A 24215-nucleotide genomic window follows, 5' to 3' on the forward strand; every position below is an offset into this window, starting at 1 on the left:
AACAGGTTGCCATAACATTTTTGCTCAAGGCATCTCCGATTACATTCACCTTTTCTGGGTAGTACATAAAGGAGAAATCATAATCCTTTAGAAACTCCCACCACCTTCTTTGTCTTAGATTCAACTTCTTTGGAAAAAATACATACTTGAGGCTCTTATGATCAGAGAAGACCTCAAACTTCTCACCATAGAGGTAATAGTTCTAGATCTTTAGAATGAACACTACAACCACTAACTCGAGGTTGTGGGTGAGATAGTTTCATTTATGGATTCTCAACAGTATGTAGGCATAAGCGATCACTTTTTCATGCTACATCATCACACAACCTAACCCAATAACTGAGGCATCACTGTAAATGATGAAGCCTTTGGATCCACACGACAATGCCAATACTGGCATTGTGGTCAACTTATTCTTCAATTTCTAAAAGCCCTTCTCGCACTGTGGATTTTGATGGAGCACGATAAGGGCTACATATTAACATTTAAATACATGTATTTTTTATAATTTTCTGACATAATTGCCCATGCTTAATACTAGAATTTGCATAACAGAGAATTGAGATCAGTAAGGTAATTTCGGGTTTGGAGCATATTTTTGGATTTGGATCCCATCAAGGGATCCAATTGATCCAACCCACAACCCAAGATCCATATCATTATGGATCGGATCCAAAAAACATTTTGAACTAAATATGGAATTCATATCTAGCACCTACCCAATAAATGCAAATTTTTGAATTTACCTCTTTGCATATGGCTTGGAGGCAAGCACCACTTGCCATTTATGAAATATCATATAAAAAGGAAATGAGGACGGGGGGGGCAGAAATTTGCAAGGCTACCCTTTCCCTGTTCATCTCATGCTCAAAGACGGAAAGGAAGAGGGTGATAATTTCAAAATTTCCCCTCTCATTTAAATGCTTAAAAAAAAGAGGAAAGTGAGCAAGAATTCAAACTTGCCTCTTTATTTTTTCCTCACTTATTTCACATTTGAGTACACAAGAGGCAACTGATGGACCAGATCCACCAATGTCGCCCCTCCTGGATAAAGACTCTAAGACAAGAAGGAAGCCCTCATTCTTCCTCTAGCCTTCATGATTTTTCAAGTTGTAGCCCCCCCCCCCCCCCCCCCCCCCCCCCCCCAAGTTGAGTTCCAACACCATTCGAAGATCCTTGCATTTTTTACCACTTTCTGCCCTTTTCTTGAACCTTCTCATGTATTCGAGGTGAAGACGAAGGTGGTGGCCGGCATACACACTCCAATATTGCAGCAAGGAATCCACCATTGAGGTAGAATTGACACCTTGTATCCCTTTCTCTCTTTTGCCAAAAATTTGACAACCTTTTGCAGAATTAAAAATTATTTTTCATCTGATGAGACTGTCCTCAACATCCTGCAGCTTTTTTTTGAAGGAAATCATTCTGGATTAGATCAGAATCACCCAAACACCCAAACTGGGTTTTTGAACCTGCAATAAGCATATCCGATCGAAAACGGCCAAGTTTAGGCAATTCCTGATCTCAGATTGACCTGAATTTTGGATATGTTGTAGAGCACACGTTCAGTAAGCCCGGGTTAAAATTTGGCATGATTTTACCCATGGGGTGATTTTCTAAAAAATCAGAAGTTGAGGAGCATCCTTTGCAACTGGCACGGGCAAGATTTGTCAGAAACTATCTTGTGCAGCCCATTTTTTTTATATTGAAGCTCTGTGTGTCTACTTTGTGTCCTGATTTTTCGAGATTTTTTCCGATATCAAAACACAAAGTTTTAAACATCACAAATACATCACTCAAATTCTGACAGGAATCTAACTGACCGACATCGTTAACATAATTTTATGTTCAATTTTTTGTCATTTTGAGCCAAATTTGGGGTTGTGGATCATTAACAAACTCAGGAACCTCCAGATTAAATTTTATGACCGCTGTAGCTCGAAGTAGGTGGTGGTAGAATTTTGAACAAGCCAGTTTTTCTGGTTTTGTCGCAGGACAGAATAGGCCCAACTAGGTTCGGTGTGTGGTCTCGGGTGTCAGCAGACCAAGGGCCATTTTTGTTATTTTATTTTAATTTTTTTTTGTTTTAAGTTATTTTTAGGTTGTTTAGAGTTTGCCCTAATCTTGGTTCACTTTGACCAAGCTTCTAACTAGGTTAGGTTTAGTTTTTGCATCCACTTAGCCGATAGAGTCCACCAACCCACTCAGCTAGAGCAGGAATTTAGTGAAGGGCGTATCTATCGTTTCACTTGTGTGCAGCTTCAAAGTGGGCCCAACTGCATATTTGAGGCCTGAGCACGTCTACTACATCAGATTATATTTTGTTTTTTGTCAAAAAACCAGATTTAGTCTAGTTACAAACTTAGTGCAGCCGGCTAGGCCGGAGCCCAGCTAGTGGTGTGGTTTAGTCATCATGTTGGACTAGACTGTATGCATAGCCGTACCTGACAATCTTAGACTACATCTAGGTTTGTTTTTAGGGGTGTTTAAGTATGCATTTATAGCATCTTGCTGCATTCATTGTTTAAGATCTAGGTTAGGTTAAGTCTATTTTAACTTTTGTGCAAGCAAGTTTCTTTGTGTGTTTTCTATGTTTTGCAGGTGAAGGCAGCCATCTCATGCACATCACTGTGCCAAAGACACCATCAAGTTGTTGATTTTCCTTGCTTTCCTTTTTATTTATTTTATTTAGTTAAATAAAGCTTTAGGCCAACTATAATCCGGGTTGTAATAATTTTTATTTTTGCTTGAACAATTGTAATAGGCTTGGTGCTTGATTGTTTTCATATTTTTTTTTATTTTACAACAATAAAGAAGAGTGAATTGTTTGGAACACGTGATCTTAGCTCGTTCCTTATGGATTCAACCTAAACTTCACCACTTTTTTGTGTGAACAGGTTATTGAAATTTGGTTTACGTTTTACACTTGTGTTTTATTTAAATTTTTATTTCAAAAATATATTTCAAAGCAAAAACACACCAGATTTCACATAAACTTGGCCCCCTCTTTCAAGAGTTTAGTAATTAGAGTCACAATTCTTGCAAAATCCTAGATAAACCGACGATAATACTTGACTAATCCTAAAAAACTACGAATCTCTGTTCATCTCATGCTCAAAGAAGGAAAGGAGGAGGGTGATAATTTCAAAATTGCCCCTCTCATTTAAATGCTTAAAAAAAGGAAAGAGAGCAAGAATTCAAACTTGCCTCTTTTTTTTTTCCCTATCACTTATTTCACATTTGAGTACACAAGAGGCAACTGATGGACCAGATCCACCAATGTCGCCCCTCCTGGATAAAGACTCTAAGACAAGAAGGAAGCCCTCGTTCTTCCTCTAGCCTTCATGATTTTTCAAGTTGTAGCCTCCTCTCCTCCAAGTTGAGTTCCAACACCATTCGAAGATCCTTGTATTTTTTACTTCGTTCTGCCCTCTTCTTCAAACTTCTCCAGTATCCGAGGTGAAGACGAAGGGTTGGCCGACATACACCCTCCAATATTGCAGCACGGAATCCACCACAGACGTAGAATTGACACCTTGTATCTCTTTTGGCAAAGATTTGACAACCTTCTGTAGATCTAAAAATGATTTTTCATTTGATGAGACTGTCCTCAACATTCTGCAGCTTTTTTTTGAAGGAAATCATTCTGGATTAGGTCGGAATCACTCAAACACCCAAACTGGATTTTTGGACCTGCAACAAGCATATCCGGCCGGAAATGACCAAGTTTAGGCAATCCCTGATCTCAGATTGACCAGAATTTTGGATATGTTGTAGAGCACACGTCCAGTAAGCCCGAGTTAAAATTTGGCATGATTTTACCCATGAGGTGATTTTCTAAAAAAATTGAAAGTTGAGGGGCATCCTTAACAACTGGCACAAGCAAGATTTGTCAGAACCGATCTTGTGCAGCCCATTTTTTTTATATTGAAGCTCTGTGTGTCTACTTTGTGTCTTGAATTTTCAAGATTTTTTCCGATATCAAAACACAAAGTTTTAAACATCACAAATATATCACTCGAATTCTGACAGGAATCTAACTGACCGACATAATTTTATGTTCAATTTTTGGTCATTTTGAGCCAAATTTGGGGTTGTGGATCATTGACAAACTCAGGAACCTCCAGATTAAATTTTATGACCACCACTGTTCAAAGTAGGTGGTGGCAGAATTTTGAACAGGCCAATTTTTCTAGTTCTGTCGCAGGACAGAATAGAACCAACTAGGTTCGGTGTGTGGTCTCAGGTGTCGTCAGACCCAGGGCCATTTTTGTTATTTTTTTTTGTTTTAAGTTATTTTTAGGTTGTTTAGAGTTTGCCCTAACCTTGGTTCACTTTGATCAAACTTCTAACTAGGTTAGGTTTAGTTTTTGCATTCACTTAGCCGGTGGAGTCCACCAACCGACTCAACTAGAGCAGGAATCTAGTGAAGGGCGTATCTATCGTTTCACTTGTGTGCAACTTCACAGTGGGCCCAACTGCATATTTGAGGCCTAAGCACATCTACTACATCAGATTATATTTTGTTTTTTGTCAAAAAACCAAATTTAGTCTAGTTACAAACTTAGTGCAGCCGGCTAGGCCGGAGCCGAGCTGCTGGAGTGGTTTAGTCATCATGTTGGACTAGACTGTATGCATAGCCGTACCTGACAATCTTAGACTACATCTACATTTGTTTTTAGGGGTGTTTAAGTCTGCGTTTATAGCGTCTTGCTGCATTCACTATTTAAGATCTAGGTTAGGTTAAGTCTATTCTAACTTTTGCGCAAGCAAGTTTCTTTGTGTGTTTTCTATGTTTTGCAGGTGAAGGCAGCCATCTCATGCACATCACTGTGCCAAAGACACCATCAAGTTGTTGATTTTCCTTGCTTTCCTTTTTATTTATTTTATTAGGTTAAATAGGGCTTTAGGCCAACTATAATCCGGGTTGTAATAATTTTTATTTTTGCTTGAACAATTGTAATAGGCTTGGTTCTCGATTGTTTTCATATTTTTTTTTATTTTACAACAATAAAGGAAAGCAAATTGTTTGGAACACATGGTCTTAGCTCGTTCCCTGTGGATTCGACCCAGACTTCACCACTTTTTGTGTGAACCAGTTATTGAAATTTGGTTTAAGTTTTACACTTGTATTTTATTGATTTTTTTTTTTCAAAAATATATTTCAAAGCAAAAACACACCAGATTTCACATAAACTTGTTCCCCTCTTTCAACAGTTTAGTAATTAGAGTCACATTCCTTGTAAAATCCTCGATAAACCGACGATAATACTTGACTAATCCTAAAAAACTATGAATCTCTATTCATCTGATGCTCAAAGAAGGAACGGAGGAGGGTGATAATTTCAAAACTGCCCCTCTCATTTAAATGCTTAAAAAAAAGGAAAGAGGGCAAGAATTCAAACTTGCAGTTTTTTTTTCTTTCACTTATTTCACATTTGAGTACACAAGAGGCAACTGATGGACCAGATCCACAAATGTCGCCCCTCCTGGATAAAGACTCTAAGACAAGAAGGAAGTCCTCATTCTTCCTCTAGCCTTCATGATTTTTCAAGTTCTAGCCCCCCCCGCTCCCACCTCCTCTCCTCCAAGTTGAGTTCCAACACCATTCGAAGATCCTTGTATTTTTTACCTCTTTCTGCCCTCTTCTTCAACCTTCTTTTGTATCCGAGGTGAAGACAAAGGTGTTGGCCAACATACATCCTCCAATATTGCAACAGGGAATCCACCACTGAGGTAGAATTGACACCTTGTATCCCTTTCTCTCTTTTGGCAAAGATTTGACAACCTTCTATTGATCTAAAAATTATTTTTCATCTGATGAGACCGTCCTCAACATTCTGCAGTTTTTTTTTGAAGGAAATCATTTTGGATTAGATCGGAATCACCCAAACACCCAAACTGGGTTTTTGGACCTGCAATAAGCATATCCGGTCGAAAACGGCCAAATTTAGGCAATTTATGATCTCAGATTGACCTGAATTTTGGGTATGTTGTAGAGCACACGTCCAGTAAGCTCGGGTTAAAATTTGGCATGATTTTACCGACGGGGTGATTTTCTAAAAAATCAGAAGTTGAGGAGCATCCTTAGCAATTGGTGCGGGCAGGATTTGTCAGAACCTATCTTGTGCAGCCCATTTTTTTTATATTGAAGCTCTGTGTGTCTACTTTGTGTCCTGATTTTTCGAGAATTTTTCCGATATCAAAACACAAAGTTTTAAACATCACAAATACATCACTCGAATTCTGACAAGAATCTAACTGACCGACATCGTTAACATAATTTTATGTTCAATTTTTGGTCATTTTGAGCCAAATTTGGGGTTGTGGATCATTAACAAACTCAGGAACCTCCAGATTAAATTTTACAACCGCTGTTGCTCGAAGTAGGTGGTGGTAGAATTTTGAACAGGCCAATTTTTCTGGTTCTGTCGCAGGACAGAATAGGCCCAACTTGGTTCGGTGTGTGGTCTAGGGTGTCAGCAGAACAAGGGCCATTTTTGTTATTTTATTTTAATTTTTTTTTGTTTTAAGTTATTTTTAGGTTGTTTAGAGTTTGCCCTAACCTTGGTTCACTTTGACCAAGCTTCTAACTAGGTTAGGTTTAGTTTTTGCATCCACTTAGCCGGTGGAGTCCACCAACCCACTCAGCTAGAGCAGGAATCTAGTGAAGGACGTATCTATCGTTTCACTTGTGTGCAGCTTCAAAGTGGGCCCAACTGCATATTTGAGGCCTGAGCAAGTCTACTACATCAGATTATATTTTGTTTTTTTGTCAAAAAAACAGATTTAGTCTAGTTACAAACTTAGTGCAGCCGGCTAGGCCGGAGCCGAGCTGGTGGTGTGGTTTAGTCATCATGTTGGACTAGACTGTATGCATAGCCGTACCTGACAATCTTAGACTACATCTAGGTTTGTTTTTAGGGGTGTTTAAGTATGCATTTATGGCATCTTGCTGCATTCACGGTTTATGATCTAGGTTAGGTTAAGTCTATTCTAACTTTTGCACAAGCAAGTTTCTTTGTGTGTTTTCTATGTTTTGCAGGTGAAGGCAGCCATCTCATGCACATCACTGTGCCAAAGTCACCATCAAGTTGTTGATTTTCCTTGCTTTCCTTTTTATTTATTTTATTTAGTTAAATAGGGCTTTAGGCCAACTATAATCCGGGTTGTAATAATTTTTATTTTTGCTTGAACAATTGTAATAGGCTTGGTGCTCGATTGTTTTCATATTTTTTTTTATTTTACAACAATAAAGAAGAGCGAATTGTTTGGAACACATGGTCTTAGCTCGTTCCCTATGGATTCGACCCAGACTTCACTACTTTTTGTGTGAACCAGTTATTGAAATTTGGTTTAAGTTTTACACTTGTATTTTATTGAAATTTTTATTTCAAAAATATATTTCAAAGCAAAAACACACCAGATGTCACATAAACTTGTTCCCCTCTTTCAACAGTTTAGTAATTAGAGTCACAATCCTTGTAAAATCTTGGATAAACCGATGATAATACTTGACTAATCCTAAAAAACTATGAATCTCTGGAGCAGTCTTTGGTTGTTCCCATGATAACACCGCCTCTAGCTTAGTCAGATCCACTTCCATGCCATTACCAAAAATGATGTGTACCCAAAACATGACACAATTCATCCAAAACTCTCACTTGGAGAACTTGACATTCAATCAGGTTTGTCTCAGTGTCTCAAGCATGATTCAGAGATGAATCCTGTATTGTTCACTTTCTGAATATACCAATGTGTCATCGATAAATACTGTGACAAACTGGTGAAAAAAACTTCAAAAAATATAGTTCATTAGATCCATGAAAGTTGCTGGCGCATTCGTGAGTCTCAATGACATCACCAATAACCCGTAATGGCCATATCTGGTCCTGAAGGTTATCTTCTGAACATCACCAGTCTTGATTCACAACTGATGATATCCTGATCTCAAATCAATATTTGAGAACACATTGGCTGACCTTAGGTAATCAAACAAGTCCTCAATCTTGGGCAACTAATACTTGTTCTTTATCGTAACTTGGTTCAACATGCGGTAATCACACACAACCACATCAAATCATCCAGCTTCTTCATGAACAGGACCGGTGCACCCGATGGTGACATACTGAGTCTAATGAAACCTTTATCCATCAACTCCTTCAATTGCTTCTTTAGCTCAACCAATTCTGTTGGAGGCACGTGATAAGGCAGTTTTGAGACTGGAGTTGTCTTGAGCACCAAGACGATGGAGAACTCAATTTCTCGCATAAGTGGTGGACCTAATAAGTCTTCGAAGAATACATATTCGAACTCCTGAACTACTTCCAAACCTTCTATCGTGGGTATCACACCTTTTAAGGCTACTATACTTGCAAGGAAAACCTAGCATCCCTACTGAATGTATCATCTTTTCACAGTTGGAATGATTCACTGCACTGAACTCTATCACTGGGTGGTTGGGTCACTCTAACATAACCCTTCTTCCAAGGCACTTCAAACTAGCAAAGTGTCTGTGCAACCAATCCATCCTTAGTATAACATCATAACACCTCATCTCCAGTAGGATGAGATCAACTGGTAAATTTTGTCCTTCAATAGACACATATGTACTGTGAATGCATTCCACACAATTCGTGCCCACTCTTAAAAGACTGACCACCTCAAGACTCATATCTAACTTTCTTGTCGGCATATTGAGGAGTTTCACAAAACTTGTCAACATAAAGGATTGGAAAGCACCTGAATCAAACAACACACATGGAAAGTGCTCGACAATAAAAATTATAACTTCGATGACTCTATTGATTGAGCACACTTCCACTCCAGTGCCCACATAAACTCATCGACATTTTGCCTCTGATGTTGGTTTTGCTGGGCAGTTGTTGTTGAGGCGGAAACATATACTATTGTTGAGGTTGCAATAGGTATTGTTGTTGGGGTCACTACTGGTATGACTACTAGGGTCATTGTTGGGGTTGTGCCCTCATCTTCAGGCAATCCCTGATGTAATGCCCCATCTCCCCACAGTGGAGACATCCCCAAGTGTGACAAGGGAAAGAACGCATAAGGTGACTTCCTCTATAGTTCGGGTACATCTTAGCAGCGAGTTCACTCTGTCAGTACCCCTCGAACTGTGTATGGTGCCTCTTATGATGAAGTGCCTTTCTCTTACCCTAGAAGGAGGATCCTTTGTCGTCCTTCCTTAGTCTTGACTTCTCAGAACGATTTTAGGCTCTCCTGGTTAGTTCCTAGTCATCCTCGAGAGTGGTGGTGACCTCGATGACCTCAATAAGGGTTTGAGGACCCTTGGTAAGCACTCGACCTCTGAGTCTATCCTTCAACCTATGAGTGTACTTCATGGCTTGAGCATGCTCCATAGGATAGGTATTCGGTAAATAACACTTCAAATTTCTAAATTGGGTGGTGTAATCCACCATTGTTCTGCTAACCTGCTTTAAATCCAGAAACTTGTGCATCTTCTTCTTGCAGGCATACATGAAAAAATATGCCTCGTAGAATACTCTTTGAAAATCTTTCCAATGTATGATTGGCACAACCATGAATCGTACCTCTCTGATGGTCTACCATCATTTCTTGAGGTCTTTCATCAGCATCAACCTGGTGTATAGAAAAAAGAAGAAGACTCAACCCTCTTTTAAATAGAGAAGGTTGGGTTTCCTACTTACATTATGTAAACACCCCCAAAATTTCAAAGCTTTAAAATTTTCCCCTTTTTTGCCCCTAGGACCCACCTTCTCAGTCATTCAGAAAAACAATTGGATCAATTTTGATAATTTTTGAATTCGACCTTGAATCCATTTCATCATATGATATCTGAGATCCAATTTCATTCTTGTTTTTCAATTCAATTCCATACTCAGCCTAACCAAATCCAGATCCCAATTTTCATCATGAATTTGGGTTTTTCATTTTGATTTTCAGAAATTCATATACAGGGTTCGATTGCCATTTTAGACCAATTTTCCTCAATTGAGATCCAAATCTTTTTCAAAATTCATTTTTTATCCTAGTTTCAAAATCAAATCTTGAATTTCAAAATCAAATCCATCATTTTATAAAAAAAATCTTTTGAAAAATACCCTGGATTCAATTTATAATTTAATTTAGATTTTGAAATATCAAAATGGATCCAGATTCAAATTCAAAATTCAAATTTTATCCTAAATTAATTCTTAAATTTTAAATTCAAAATCCAATCTTTATTTCAAAAAAATCTTTGAATTTCTAAACCAAATTCAATGTTTTTGGCAAAATCTTTCAAAATTCAATCTGGATCCAGTTTCAATTCAATTTGAATTTCGGAAAAAATAAAAATGGATCTCATATCCAAATGAGATCCATTATTTTTAAATTCCCCTTTGCTTTTATCTTTTATTTTCAAAACTTTTCACTTCAGTCTTTAAAAAGAAGAAGAAGAAGAAGAAGAAGAAGAAGAAAAGATATGTTTTTAAGGGGGGCACCACTCGGTATTTTTCAAAATTTAAATAAAACCCCTTTTAAAATCCTCTTTTTAAACTAAAAAATCAATGATTTTAAAGCTTGTTTTTTAAACCCCTTTGCTTTTAAAAACCTACATGGGCACCCACTTGCAAAGTGGTGCCACATGTCCAATTTTTCTTAAAATACCCATTTTAGCCAATACCCAATTTTGAAAATAACCCACATGGGGTCCCCCCCCCTCCCCCTTTTGTGCCACCTCAGCCCCATTTTAACTAACTTTGAACTTTGGGGCATACCCAAATTACCCCTAAGTTCAACTATAAATATTCTCCTTAGGGGGGTCTATTAGAAGACAACAAAAAAGAAATTGAGAACACTCTTGAAAGTAATTCTCTTTCTTTCTATCCACCCCTCTCTCTCTCCTTTCCTTCTCATCTTTACTGCAATTTCCTGGTGGTGGCTGAAATGTGTAAGGAGGAAGCTCAGCCAAGGTGAGCTCTCTTCCCTTCTTTCAATTAGTTTTTCCATTTTTTTAAAAATTTCTATAAGTATTGCTCCCCTCCTCTCTTCTTCTTCTTTCGATTTCTTTCTAATTTCACAAGTAGTAATGTAGATTTACTTTATTTCTGCATTAATTTTTTATTCTATATTTTTTTATCCATTCAATTTGCTATTTGATTCATGAAATTTCATTTTAGCCATTAGAATTATGAGATTTGATCTTCTATAGATCAAATCTCATATTTCATCAGCGAAATAAATCTCAGTTTATGCTCCAGTACTTTGATTATGTTTATGAATGCATTTTACCTTAAATTTTCATCATACATGCATTCATTCATGATCTAAAATATTAGATCTCACGTTTGAACATCCATGCATGTGTAATTTGCTTTTATCATGTTCAATTGCCTTTAGATTACATTTTTAATTCTGGTGCATTTTAGATCTGTCATTTAACCTATAATTAGAGATCATTTTGATCTGAATCTTTTACTGCAGCTTCATGCATATGTTTTTGCAATCTTCACAAAAAATTAGATTATTCTGAGTTGGTTTGTCCACCAAAAAAAATCAGAATTCAGAACCTATTATTCTGCATCGTCTGTGTTTTGGCAGAATCAGGGTCGACTTGCCAGAGTGATATCTCCCTAACCGAAAATGATCTCTCTAAGCCGTAAAAAACGGTGTCTCGAAGAATGAGGATAGTTTATTCCTGCCAATTTTTAGTAATTTCTATGGCCGATTTATATTTAATTTGCATTTAAAATTGAAACTATGTCTGTCTGCAATCCCAGGCGTTGCTCAGATTTAGGGTGAGATTGTTGCAGTCATATCTCTCTGATGGAAGATGTTTTTCTAGATCTGTAAGAAAAGTTCTCTTTATTTATATGTCTAGTTCATCTCTACCAACTTTTAGCAATTTCTATGGTCAATTTTTATTTTATTTTGATTAAATACCAGAACATTATATTTTAATTCTAATTCTGTATGTATTTTGATTCTGGCCCTATATTATAATTGTTAGTCTTCTTCAGCAAATCATCATTTGATTTGCAACATCCTTGAGCAAATCATAGTTCTATTTGTAGTGTCCTTCAGCAAATTGTCATTCAATTTGTTACTTTCTTCAGCAAAATACTATTCTGATTTGCAGTGTCCTTCGGCAAATCACCATTGCGATTTATAGTCTCCTTCAACAAATTGTCATTCGATTTGCGGTATCCTTCGATAAATCACCATTGTGATTTGTAGTCTCCTTCAGCAAATTGCTATTGCAATTTATAGTATCAATAAATTGCTGTGTAATTTACGGTGTTCTTCAGTAAATCATTATTGTAATTTATAATATCTTTTAGTAAATTGCTTTGCGATTTATTGTTTTCTTTAGTAAATCGCTATTGTGATTTACAGTGACTTCAGCAAAACGTTATTGTGATTTATGGTGTGATTCAGCAAATCGCTGTGCGATTTGCGTAAATCGTTGTGCGATTTGCGTAAATCGCTACTTGAATCCGGACCAACTTGCCAGAAACGTATCTCCCTAACCGAAGATCTTCAATTTGTAAAAAGTGGTGTTTTTGTGATTGAATCTAGTTTATTTTTGCCAATTTTAAAAAATTTCTATGGTCATTTCATGTTTGATTTTAATAAAAACCATAACCCTATCATTCTATATCATTTGAGTTACTCAGGTTTTTAGCTCATTTTGTCAGAGTTATATCTTCCTAATGGAAGAACATTTTCCAAATCTGTAAAAAGGGTTTTCTTTCTTTATGTATCTAGTTCATCTCTGTCAATTTTTATAAATTTCTATACTCATTTGTATTTCAATTCTGTTAAAAACCAGAACTGGTTACAGAACTTCAGGTTCTGTAACAGGTTCATTTCCTGAAATAGAACAATGACTTTCCGAAGTCACCATTTCTAAACCAAAACTGATTTTCTCATTCTGTAACTTAGAAAACTTTTCTAATCATGTTAGAAAACTTCTCGCACAAATTTGATATAATTTGAATTTGTATGGCCTCTGAAACATCTAAATTATAGAAACCTGCTCACTTTTCTCAAATTCCTATTTTCTAAAACTTAAGTCTCAATGCTTGATTAATATCTAGAGATTCGAAGAAAATTTGCACAATCTGTAAAAAAGAGAAAGTTTCTCTGATGTGTCATGAATTTATGGGATCACTTTGAGCTTTTTTTGACTTCATTTTAGCCAAAACATTCTGACTGATTTTTTGCAGAATTTTACTTCTACAAAGTTCCTTTCTTTTTACTTAATAAATGCTTCAATTTTGATTTTTCCTTCCATGATTTCTCAAAAATCTTCAATCTCAAATGGTTTTTTTAGATAAGTCCAGAGTCTTTATAATAATTATGAGCATTTTAATACATCAATCTAGTGCTTTGGTCCATTCAACATGTCAAAATCGTGTTCTACAATGTCAGCTCTATTTCATGTAAACCTAGGAGCCTAGACTCAAACCCAATTGACATGGATGGTATATAAACTTAGGCATAGTTTGGTAGGACCAATTGAGGAGACATTATTCATGCTCACATAGACTTAGGTTTCATACAATCCTCCTCAATCTAAGATCAGTTTGAAAACATTGTCTGCCTCTCTTAAAATTTTCAAAATTCTACTTCTTTAATTCATTAGAGCCTTTTGTTTTCTTACATATTGATCATATTTCAAAAACAACCCCACCTACTTTTACCTGACCACCACATTGCTGGGCTTTCTTCCAGAACCATAGTTCGGGACAAAGCCTCACAACTAGGCCACCTATTTGGGTTGATCTCCCCTGCCACGTACCGAGGGCCATAGTCCATAGTATATCGACAGACGCTCAAGGATGTTGGAAAATATGAGCCTAGAACTAGAGAGAATATTTTTATGCCACGTACGTCGGGCCTCGGCTCGAGTATATCGGCACAACATGATTGAACACAGATGATCTGAACCTTAGAGTTAGGGTTAGGGTCCTACAACTATTTCAAAATTTGTGTATTTAGAGTTAGCTTCTTAGGAAATGTTGTATGTGCATACTTGATTGTGCAGGATGTGATTGAATGCATTTTTAGTTATTTTTCTTTATTCCTTTTATTTTTCATAAATTTTCTAAAAATACTGGATGATTTACAAAACCCTTTATTTTCCATGTATTTTCCTACATTCTCTTTTTACAATGATTTCATAAAACCCTGGATGAATTTTGTAAATCCTTTATTTTTCCTCAAAACTCCTGGCGATTTTCCATCCTTCCGTTCATCTAAATCTCGAATTCCAGCCTTGTTTTGATCCTGTCTGCAATTTCTCAAAAAATTATGGATATGCCAAGTCTTGTCCTAATCTTCTCTTTATTTTCCAGTCTATCCTGATGGCGTCCAGTCAACTTGATTCGGTCTTTCCTGAGGGCCATATCTCTTATGAGGTGCGGCAAGGTCTCCCTGAACATCAAACTCTAAACACCGGACCTTTCATTCCCTAGTGGTACAATTCCTGGCTCAAGAACTTCTCTCGTATGTTCTCGGACCATCTGAATGACTGCGGATTAGAAGTGGCTTCATTGGTGGGCCAATAAATTATTAACGACAATTTGATTCAAGCACTGGCGGAGCGATGGAACCTGCACACCTGTACCTTCTGGTTCCCGTGGGGAGAGGTGACTCTACTACTGAACAAATTTTCAGAGATTATGGGTCTACCTGAGCCAGCTGGTCAACCCAAAGATCCATTAGAGCATCATTTTTTTATCAATGTCAAGGGACTCGACCCCTGAGATGCTTTAGCCCATATGACTAGATGAAGATCCTAACCACTGATAGCAGTATGTGAGACTCAGTGTACCGACTTGTTTGAGCTATACCGATAGTATGGAACTTTTGAAGAAGTCGACTTCTTATCCTGAGTAGCACAAAAAAGGATTCAACATGCAATGGTCTTGTGCATAGTAGGACTAGCCTTCTTCCAGGATAAACAGAACTACGTTGATAGCAGAATCATACAACTGTTGCAAAGATGGGAAAGTCGGCAGACCAACCATCTCTCGATCGCCATAGCCGCACTTGCTTTCTTGTACCGTGGATTGACTTGCTTTACCCTTAGAGATTCAATTTTAGTAGAAGGGTACGTCTACACGTTATAGTCTTGGTTCTTTCGACATGTGCCAACTCAAGCCAGCTCATTCATATATATATATATATAATAGCAAAAAGCCACTACCTACTTCTCGGTATAGATTCTTGATCGAGAACCTTCATGAAGAAGAAATCATGTAGGACTACTTCGACTGTCAGCAGTCACCTCCTCGATATACTTATGCATATGGCAAGCGATTCAAGTTACTCGAACCATTCTTCTTCGTCTATTACCAGCCAGAGTGGTGTGTTAGGCAGTTCTCAAAGAGGCAAAAGCGCATTGACGCTCGATTATTGTCAAGCATTGTGCCAGAGTTTGATCTAAAGTTGGCTTATTGGTCTGGAACATACTATTCTGTCAAGTATAGTTAGGATTCTTTTATCACCCTCACTGTTTTCCCTAGTCCTCGAGTGTCCTCTGATTATCATGAGTGGTGGAAAATTTTTTGTCCACCCCCTCTTTGTCAAGTCTATTATCAATAAAATCTTTTCCTTTCAATAATCTCTCATCTTATCATGGTTTGACGACCTCGCCTAGGTAACAAGGCACATCTTAGATGCTCACTTATTCATTAAGAATGGTAACACAATTGTCACAATTCCAGTGACAACCCGATCCTTGGTAAAGAGATATTCTTCAAATTGTCGACCTAATCCTCACCAAATATTTTTCCTCTATTCATTTTTATCCCAAATTGTTCTTCAAGTCTAATCATCCATCTTGTTCTTCAGAGAGCACTCATGATTCTACATGGTTCAGACAATGTCCGACAAAAAAGCCGCACCCATCCAACAGATCAGCTACTCATCCGCATCTGAACAATAAATGGCCTCTACGCGATCTGCCAGGAACCACAGTCAGCAGGCCAATGATGACATTGATCCTTATATGTACTCGTTGTTTCAGAGGATGATGAATAAGATGATGATTGAGCAGTCTGAGGCCAGTTCTGGTAAAACCCCCATTAAGAATAAGGTCAAGGGTCGTATAATGAGAAAGCATCTGAAGATCTCAAGGAAGCGGGTTCAGTACGATGACACCTCTGATGAAGCAGAGTCAATGGGTGTTATCGTCGCGAAATTTTTCCCGCCTTCCCCTTCCTTGCGGAAGAGAGAGGGGGAATACTTTCGCGCTTCAAACTTGACCGGATTTTGGAAATTATTTTGAAATACTCACATCTGTTTTGAAAATTGCGGGAAAATCTATGAGATGGGGCTCGACCTGTCGGTACGAGGTTCGACCGTTCCTGCCGCCTTTAACAGGGGTAATCGAACCAAGGACCAAAATTGTGCTTGACTTGGTTAAATCATCAAAATTGTGTTCTATCCTAAATGCACAAAGAATTCAGGCATGTGCTATGAGATTTCGAAAATGTAAGTTGGAAAACATGATGTATGCTCAGAAAACTTTGGAGTTGAAAAACATTTCTCAGGAAAAAGGTGAAAGTCAATTTCTAAGGAAACTCATGTGAAAGAGATTTTGAAATCACGAGAAAATTTATGAAGATTTGGGAAAATCATGAATAGTTGAAAATCCTGAGAAAATAGAAGTGATTCTTGAGAAAAAGGTGAACATTTGAAAAAAGGGAAACACTTCTCGGGAAAACTCTAACTTTGAGGATTTTCTTAGGAAAATGATGGAAAATTTATAGGAAAACTCATTGGAGAAGAAAACTGAACTTGGGAAATCGAAATCCTTGGAATCTTAGCCTTAAAACCCTCGAAAATTTGTTTTTTTTTTATTCTTGAGAAAGATTGGAAAACTCTTTTTGAAAATCTTAAGAAAACAACATTTTCCAGGGAAAATCGAGAGAAAACTTTGATTTTGGAAATCCAACTTAGAAGTTTCTTGAGAGACTGGTTTCCATGAAAAACTATGAAAACTTAACTTGGGAAAACCGATTTTGGCAAATCCTCGGAGTTTCTTGAGAAATCGATTTCTTTGAGAAGGAAGTTTTCTTAAGAAAATCATGAGAAAACCAATGATTTCATGATGCAAATGATATGAGTGAATGAATGCACTTTGAAAGATTTTCTAAGAAGTTTGTTGGAAAATGTGCATTAAGTCAAAATAAATCCTTCACATATCCTGACTGTGGCCATGAATATGTTCAGAGTTTAATTGATTTGATGCGCAATACTTTGAAAATATTAGAAATATGATGTGCATTTTAAGATAGCCTAAGAGTGTAGGCTCAATGTGACTGGTAGAAAGATGATGGATCTGGGTCTCGTCCATATTCCGACTAGGGTCGTAAATATGGATTCCACCGAGTTCATCAACTCCCTAAGAGTTGGTGCATGTGCCATTCGTGAACATCCATAGTGCTTTTGAAATAAAATGCATGAATCATATAGACAAGATATTGCATAAATTCACACTATATGATATGCATCCTAGTGCAAGCAGAAAATTAAAATCTTATTCCAAGATTTACATTATTACATCACTAAATAAATGAAATAAAATGAAATTTTCAGACTTCAGCTCCTTCTTTTGAATGTCCCTGCCAAACTTGAAATAAGGTTAGCTCAAATATGTGAGTTTTTCCAAGATTTTCCAATAATATTATGAAATTATTGGATTTAAATGGATATAAACCCTATTCTCATGCTTCCTTGATATTTGAAATGATGAAAATGCAAGAAATTCAGTAGAAACTAGTTTGAAATTCGGAATTGGGGTCAAAATGACCAAAATACCCCTAATATTAAAGTTATACCTTTAAAATGAGGGTTTTTTGAAGGAAAACTTGGTAAAATATTGAGATTTTGAAATTCAAATTGAATCAAATGATGATGAAATGCAGTATGAGGCATTATGACATGCTGCTAAACACATTAGGACTGTAAAATCAGAATTTGATATTTTGCAATTTATCCAAAATCATGAATTTCGCTTGTTTTTTGCTTGGATTCAGGTCCCGCGGGGCCCTGTTTCGATGATGTGGCTAAATCAAGCCTCAAATGAATTTCAAATTGCACCAAATTCGGTATGAAGCATCTACCTACTCTGATAAACAGCCTAGAATGCTAAAAATCACGAAATGATATGATTTGAATACTAAAATTTAAAGAAAGTCTTAAAAATGGTGGATTTCGCCCACAGACCCGAACCAAATGCAATGCTTAATATGATAATGCAAAATTTACACCATAAAAAATTCTGATATTTTGCAGACTCCTAAAGGACCCGAAATGGAACATTTTTGGTTTTTACAGCCTCAGGATTTGGGCCATGGTGATTTTGGTAACAGGGATTTGGTTCTGACGGAGGTAAAAATCAACCTAATATAATATAAAATGCTAAAACATTAGAAAACAACCATGGAAATTTCTGATATTTAACATAAATACTCACGACACTTACAGGGACAACTTTCATGTTCATGACTTTGGCATTTGATCAACAGAAACACAGATAAAAATATAACTTTTCATGCCTAAAATAACAGAACAGAGAAATGTGACAAAACAGAGGACTGACAAGAAAAATCGGAAACAGATATTACGACTGTTCTAAAGATCACAAACTTTCAGATGCAAATAGAGGACATCTCGGACATAACATTCATTTTTTACAGATTCGAATTTGGAGCAATACCCAAAGAGAACCCATAGCCTTAAGTCGATCCAAAGTCTCAGAGGCCCAAATCAGGCTCTGACACGTGTCCCGAATTCTCGGATTTTTGTAAGACAATAAAAAACTCATAAAAATCTGAGAAAATCATGTTAAAAACTAGACATTTTCCCGAGTTCATAACATCTTTCGGATCGAAAATCGGATCGCCCATAAGGGAAATCTCAATTTTACAAGTCGGCAAAGACATTTTAAAATGCATCCCGGGTAATAAAACCCGACCCACCGTTTTGAACTTTTACCACAGTAAACGAATTCAAATCTCTCCGAATTTTTGGCGCATTTCTAGGGACACCTAAGGGCGCATTCCATGATATTTTTAGAATTTTTAATGAAAAATAAATGCATGAAATGACGTGTGGATTGACTGACAAAAACAAAGAGCTACTGAAATTGAGCAGAATTGAAATAAATGCTTAATTAAACCTAATTAACCTATAAAACATGCTAAATTAAAGAAATAAAGTACAAATTAAATTTATCTAAATGCATGAATGCTAGAAATCATCAAGAAAGCATAATTATATTTTTTTGATATATGTCATTTTATGAGAATAGCTCAATCCATCCCTCGGATGAGCTCTTTCTTCAAACGACAACACGAATCAAACCAAAGGATTTATCATGGTGAAATCAATAGGAATGGAGGCTTACCTTGTGTTCTCCAGCGATTTTGGAACTCCCAAAATGAGTGGCTACCTTGATAATGGGCTCCAGAGGGGCGTGAATCCAGAGGAATCCAAGAAAGAAAAAAATGAAATTCTGAAGTTCAATTCTCAAACAGGGCTCCCCCTGAGCTGGGCATGGGCTAAGGTATTTGTAGAAATTTTGGAGATTTTCAAAATTCAAACACAGTGAATCTGGACCTTCCATGTGGCGCCATCTCAGGGCATGCCATTTTGATTTTTTGAGAAAATAAAAATAAGAATTTTGTGCGTGAGACACCTCAGCAGGGGAATTTGGAATTTTTCAAAAAGCTTGCTTGATTTTCTATGCAGGAGTCTCCCAAATGGCGCCACCTCAGAGGATGTCCTCTTGGAGTTTGAAATTCAAAGCTTGGTTTTCCTGGAAGAAGGAGAGATTGCCATGTGGCGCCATCTCAGGGTGGCTCCACACTGCCATGTGTCAGAAGGTAGGAGCAGAGAAAGCATAAAATGCTACCTCAGAGGGGTTTGAATTCTACTTTTTCTGATGAAAGGAGAGACTGACATGTGGCGCCATCTCAGAGCATCTTCATTGACATGTGTCAGAAGGAAAGGCAGAGGATTCAGATGGTGCCACCTCATAGAGAGTTTGAAATTTAAATTTCTGCTTTTTCTAGAGGAAAGGAGAGAGTGACATATGGCGCCATCTCAGGGTGGCTCCTACAATGACATGTGGCAAGAGGGAGGAAAAGGAGGGAAAGGGACACATGGCACCATTTTAAAAAATGAATTTAGGGAGGAGACTTCAGGATTTGCGCCACCTCAGCCTGGAGTTTGAATATTTGAATTGTTGCTTTTTCTGAAGGAGGCAAAAAATGACATGTGTCATTTGCTTTTTCTAAGAAGAGCAGAGAATGACATGTGTCATTTGCTTTTTTTGAGAAGAGCAGAGAATGACATGTGTCATTTGCTTTTTCTGAGAAGAGCAGAGAATGACATGTGTCATTTGCTTTTTCTAAGAAGGGCAGAGAATGACACGTGTCACTTTCTTTTCTGAGAAGAGCAGAGGGTGACATGTGTCATCTACTTTTCCTGAGGAAAGGAGAGAGTGACATGTGTCACTTGCAGGAGACATAATTCAAATGGTGTCACCTTAGGGGAAACAAGCTCTACTTTTTATGAATAGGACAACACATGACACGTGGCATCTCATGGTGACCTTGGAATAACACATGGCACAGGGTGAAGATGGTGGACTCTGACACGTGGCATGGAATGAAGAGGATGTCTAATGACATGTGGCGGCATCTTAAGGTGGCCCCACACTGACACGTGTCAAAGGATGGCAGAAGAGAGAAAATGACATGTGGTGCCACCTCTAGGTGAACCCCACGCTGACCCTTGGCAGGTAAATGAGAGGAGAGAGAAAAAGACAAGTGGCACCAATCCAGGGGACAAGGCTCCTATATTTTTGGGTTTTTTTTAAAATTCAGTTTTTTCAAAAGAAAAGCCTATGTGACACCACCTTAATGTGGGTCCCACATTGCTTCTTTATAAAGACAAGACAACAAAACCTCTTTTTGGAATTTTCATAACTCCTGAACTAATTGGCAAAACAGAAATTTTGAAAAGAGTTGGCCCCTGTAGGGCAATTTTGTAAAAGGAAGATATTTGAAATTGTCAAAAGGGCAAAATCTGAGGTGAAGTGGCTGAAATCCATATTGAAAACTATCCAGATCGTTTTCCTGAGAAAATATTTTGAAATTCAGAGTCTTGGGGGTAAAATGGGAAGAATTGATAATTTTGAAGACCCAGGGTTTTGAAATCGATTTTAAAAATAGTTGAAATTCTAATCTGGATTGAAAATTTTGAAATCAAGAATTCTGGATCTCGAAATGACATGCTGTGCAGTGCAGTGATATGGGATGCTCATGCAATGATATGCAATGCCATGTCTTATGCAATATAATCTTGAACCAAGACTTGGAGATTCCTGTTTTCTGTTAGGAATAAAATTTTGAACATCTGAGCTAAAAATAGAGAAATTTTGGGAGTTGCAGATGAAATTTAGACTTTTGCAAGGTCCGGGCTCATAAAATGACCATTTTGCCCTCCGGTGATTTCAAAAGGATGGATGATGATGTTTGGTGAAAATGTCGTGGAGGTGAGTGAAAATTTAGGGTGTTTACAGATGCCCCTCTTTGCTACTAAGCCGACTCATGGCCGAGCTTAGTGGCAAAGAAAAACACACCAAATTTGGGCTATACATAAAAAAATGCCCCAGTTAGAAGGATCTGACTGGGTGTGAAGAAATTAGCCCGGGGAAGATGGTAGATATGAAATGGAAAATGAAGAGGAAAGATTCACTCTGTGAGAGTGAAATTAAGGTTTTTGCCCTTATCCTGGATGGGACAGAAATACCTCGCATGGAGCGAAGCTCAGGTTTTAACCCTTAACCTGATTGGGGAATGGAATATCTCATCGAAATGAGACTCAGGTTTGTACCCTTAACCTGATCGAGCGGAAGATGAAATACCTCTTTGATTGAGGCTCAGGTTTGTACCCTTATCCTGATCGGGCGGAAAATGAAATACCTCTTTGATTGAGGCTCAGGTTTGTACCCTTATCCTGATCGGGCGAAAAATGAAATACCTCTTTGATTGAGGCTCAGGTTTGTACCCTTATCCTGATCGGGCGGAAAATGAAATACCTCTTTGACGGAGGCTCAGGTTTGTACCCTTATTCTGATCGGGCGGAAAATGAAATACCTCTTTGATTGAGGCTTAGGTTTGTACCCTTATCCTAATCGGGCGGAAAATGAAATACCTCTTCGATGGAGGCTCAGGTTTGTACCCTTATCCTGATCGGGCGGAAAATGAAATACCTCTTTGATTGAGGCTCAGGTTTGTACCCTTATCCTGATCGGGCGGAAAATGGATGGAATCCTCAAAGAAGAGACCATGATGGAACCTTCGGATTTTGCACAATAAATCTAACAGGGGTTTTTGCAAAATGAAGGAAAATGGGGTCCCTAAAGCTTGAAAAGGGATTGATTTTGGGAGCCTCATTGCTGAGACTAAATAGCTTTTGAAATTGCCTTTTGCGGGAAATGATTTGTGGTTCGACCTCGAACCAAAATGGGACTGTCTATGGTGGGACAGTGGGGACACAGGGAAGTGTGCAATCTGAGAGTTCATGCTCTCAAAGATGGGAAGGAATCAAGTCCTTAAGAGGGATTTAAAATTGGTGTCTGGATGCAGTGAAAACGAACATCAAGCTCTCACTTTACGTCAGGATAGCTAGAAAATATTGTCAAAATGTTGGAAATTTTGAAAATTTTGTTGTTGATTCAAAATTTTTTAAAATGTTGCACATGGTTGCAAAGATATTCTTTTTTTTTTCTACCCAAAGCATTACCTTTAAACAAGGTTCACTTCGTAGAATCGAGATTGGAAACCCAAATTACTTGCAATTGACCTTCTTCAAGGAAGCTATCAATTTCCTTGATATGAGCAGGAAAGAGAATTTGATATTATGAAAGCAATTGATGAAAGAGTATTGATAATAGAATTTCACAAATTTAAAGAGAATTCTTGATAGATCTGGCAGTTTGATATCCTGAGAGCTTCTCTCATGATAATCGTTTTGCACTCTTTTGGCTCTCTGGTGTTTTGGCTACATTCTTCTTCATTTTGGAGATGTTCTGACTTTTTCTCTCTTTCTTTTTCCTCTCTTGCTCTCTTTTGGGAAGGGTACGCCACAAACTCCTTCATCTTGGAGATGTTTCGATCCTTCTTGGATAATGTTGGCTCATGGGTTTAGAGTTTTTTGGATGATAACTGAAATTAAATATCTTTTAGAGATTGTCAGGAGGTTCATTGCATCTGCCTTCATCTCAACAGTGCTTTGGACTTTCCCTTGAAGGATCCGTCACAAACTTCGTCATCTTGGAGATGTTTCGAATCTTCTTTGGCCCCGGGGGTCTACTCGCCTGATTTGCCTTCATCTTGACGACAGGTGAGAGATCCCTTTTGCGGATATTTAATTGCAGCTTAGGTGATTTTGAGGAGACGGGGCTTGGGTAAATGCTCTCTTTTCTAGCACTCAGGATATTTCCACTGCCTCATTTTCTCAAGAATAGTCTTTAAAAATGTGCCATTGACTGCGATCAATATCAATCATCCATGGCTTTTCACTAACATTGAATCTTCTTTTCTGGCCATATCGAGGATTTATCCTTCATCCTTTTGGTTGGCCAATAGAAAGAATTTGAATTTTGAATCTTTTTTTCGCAAAAGCTTCGCTCTTTTGGAAGTAATGCTAAAGGCAAACTGAAATAAAGATTTGTGCCGTAAAGATTCTGAAATCAACAAATAATTGATTTGACAAATTGACAAAATTTTCTTGAAATCCTTGGTGAAAGTGAGTATTTGAAATCCGGCTCAATACATCCGTGACGAAAATTCTCCTCTCTTTTCCCCAAAGGAGGCGACTATCAGTTCTCTGGGAACAATATCAGTTCAGTTAAGAACGACCATCGGTGGGAATAATATCAGTTCAATTAAGAACGACTATCAGTTCTTTGGAACACTATCAGTTCGATGAAGAACGACTATCAGTTCACTTGAGAACGCTATCAGTTCAATGAAGAACAACTATCAGTTCGCTTGGAACACTATCAGTTCAATGAAGAACAACTATCAGTTCAGTTAGAACACTATCAGTTCAATGAAGAACGACTATCAGTTCGCTTGGAACACTATCAGTTCAATGAAGAACGACTATCAGTTCACTTGGAACACTATCAGTTCAATGAAGAA

The sequence above is a fragment of the Nuphar pumila genome, chromosome 14, assembly GCF_984573655.1.
Source record: "Nuphar pumila chromosome 14, dmNupPumi1.hap1.1, whole genome shotgun sequence".
Lineage (NCBI taxonomy): Eukaryota > Viridiplantae > Streptophyta > Magnoliopsida > Nymphaeales > Nymphaeaceae > Nuphar > Nuphar pumila.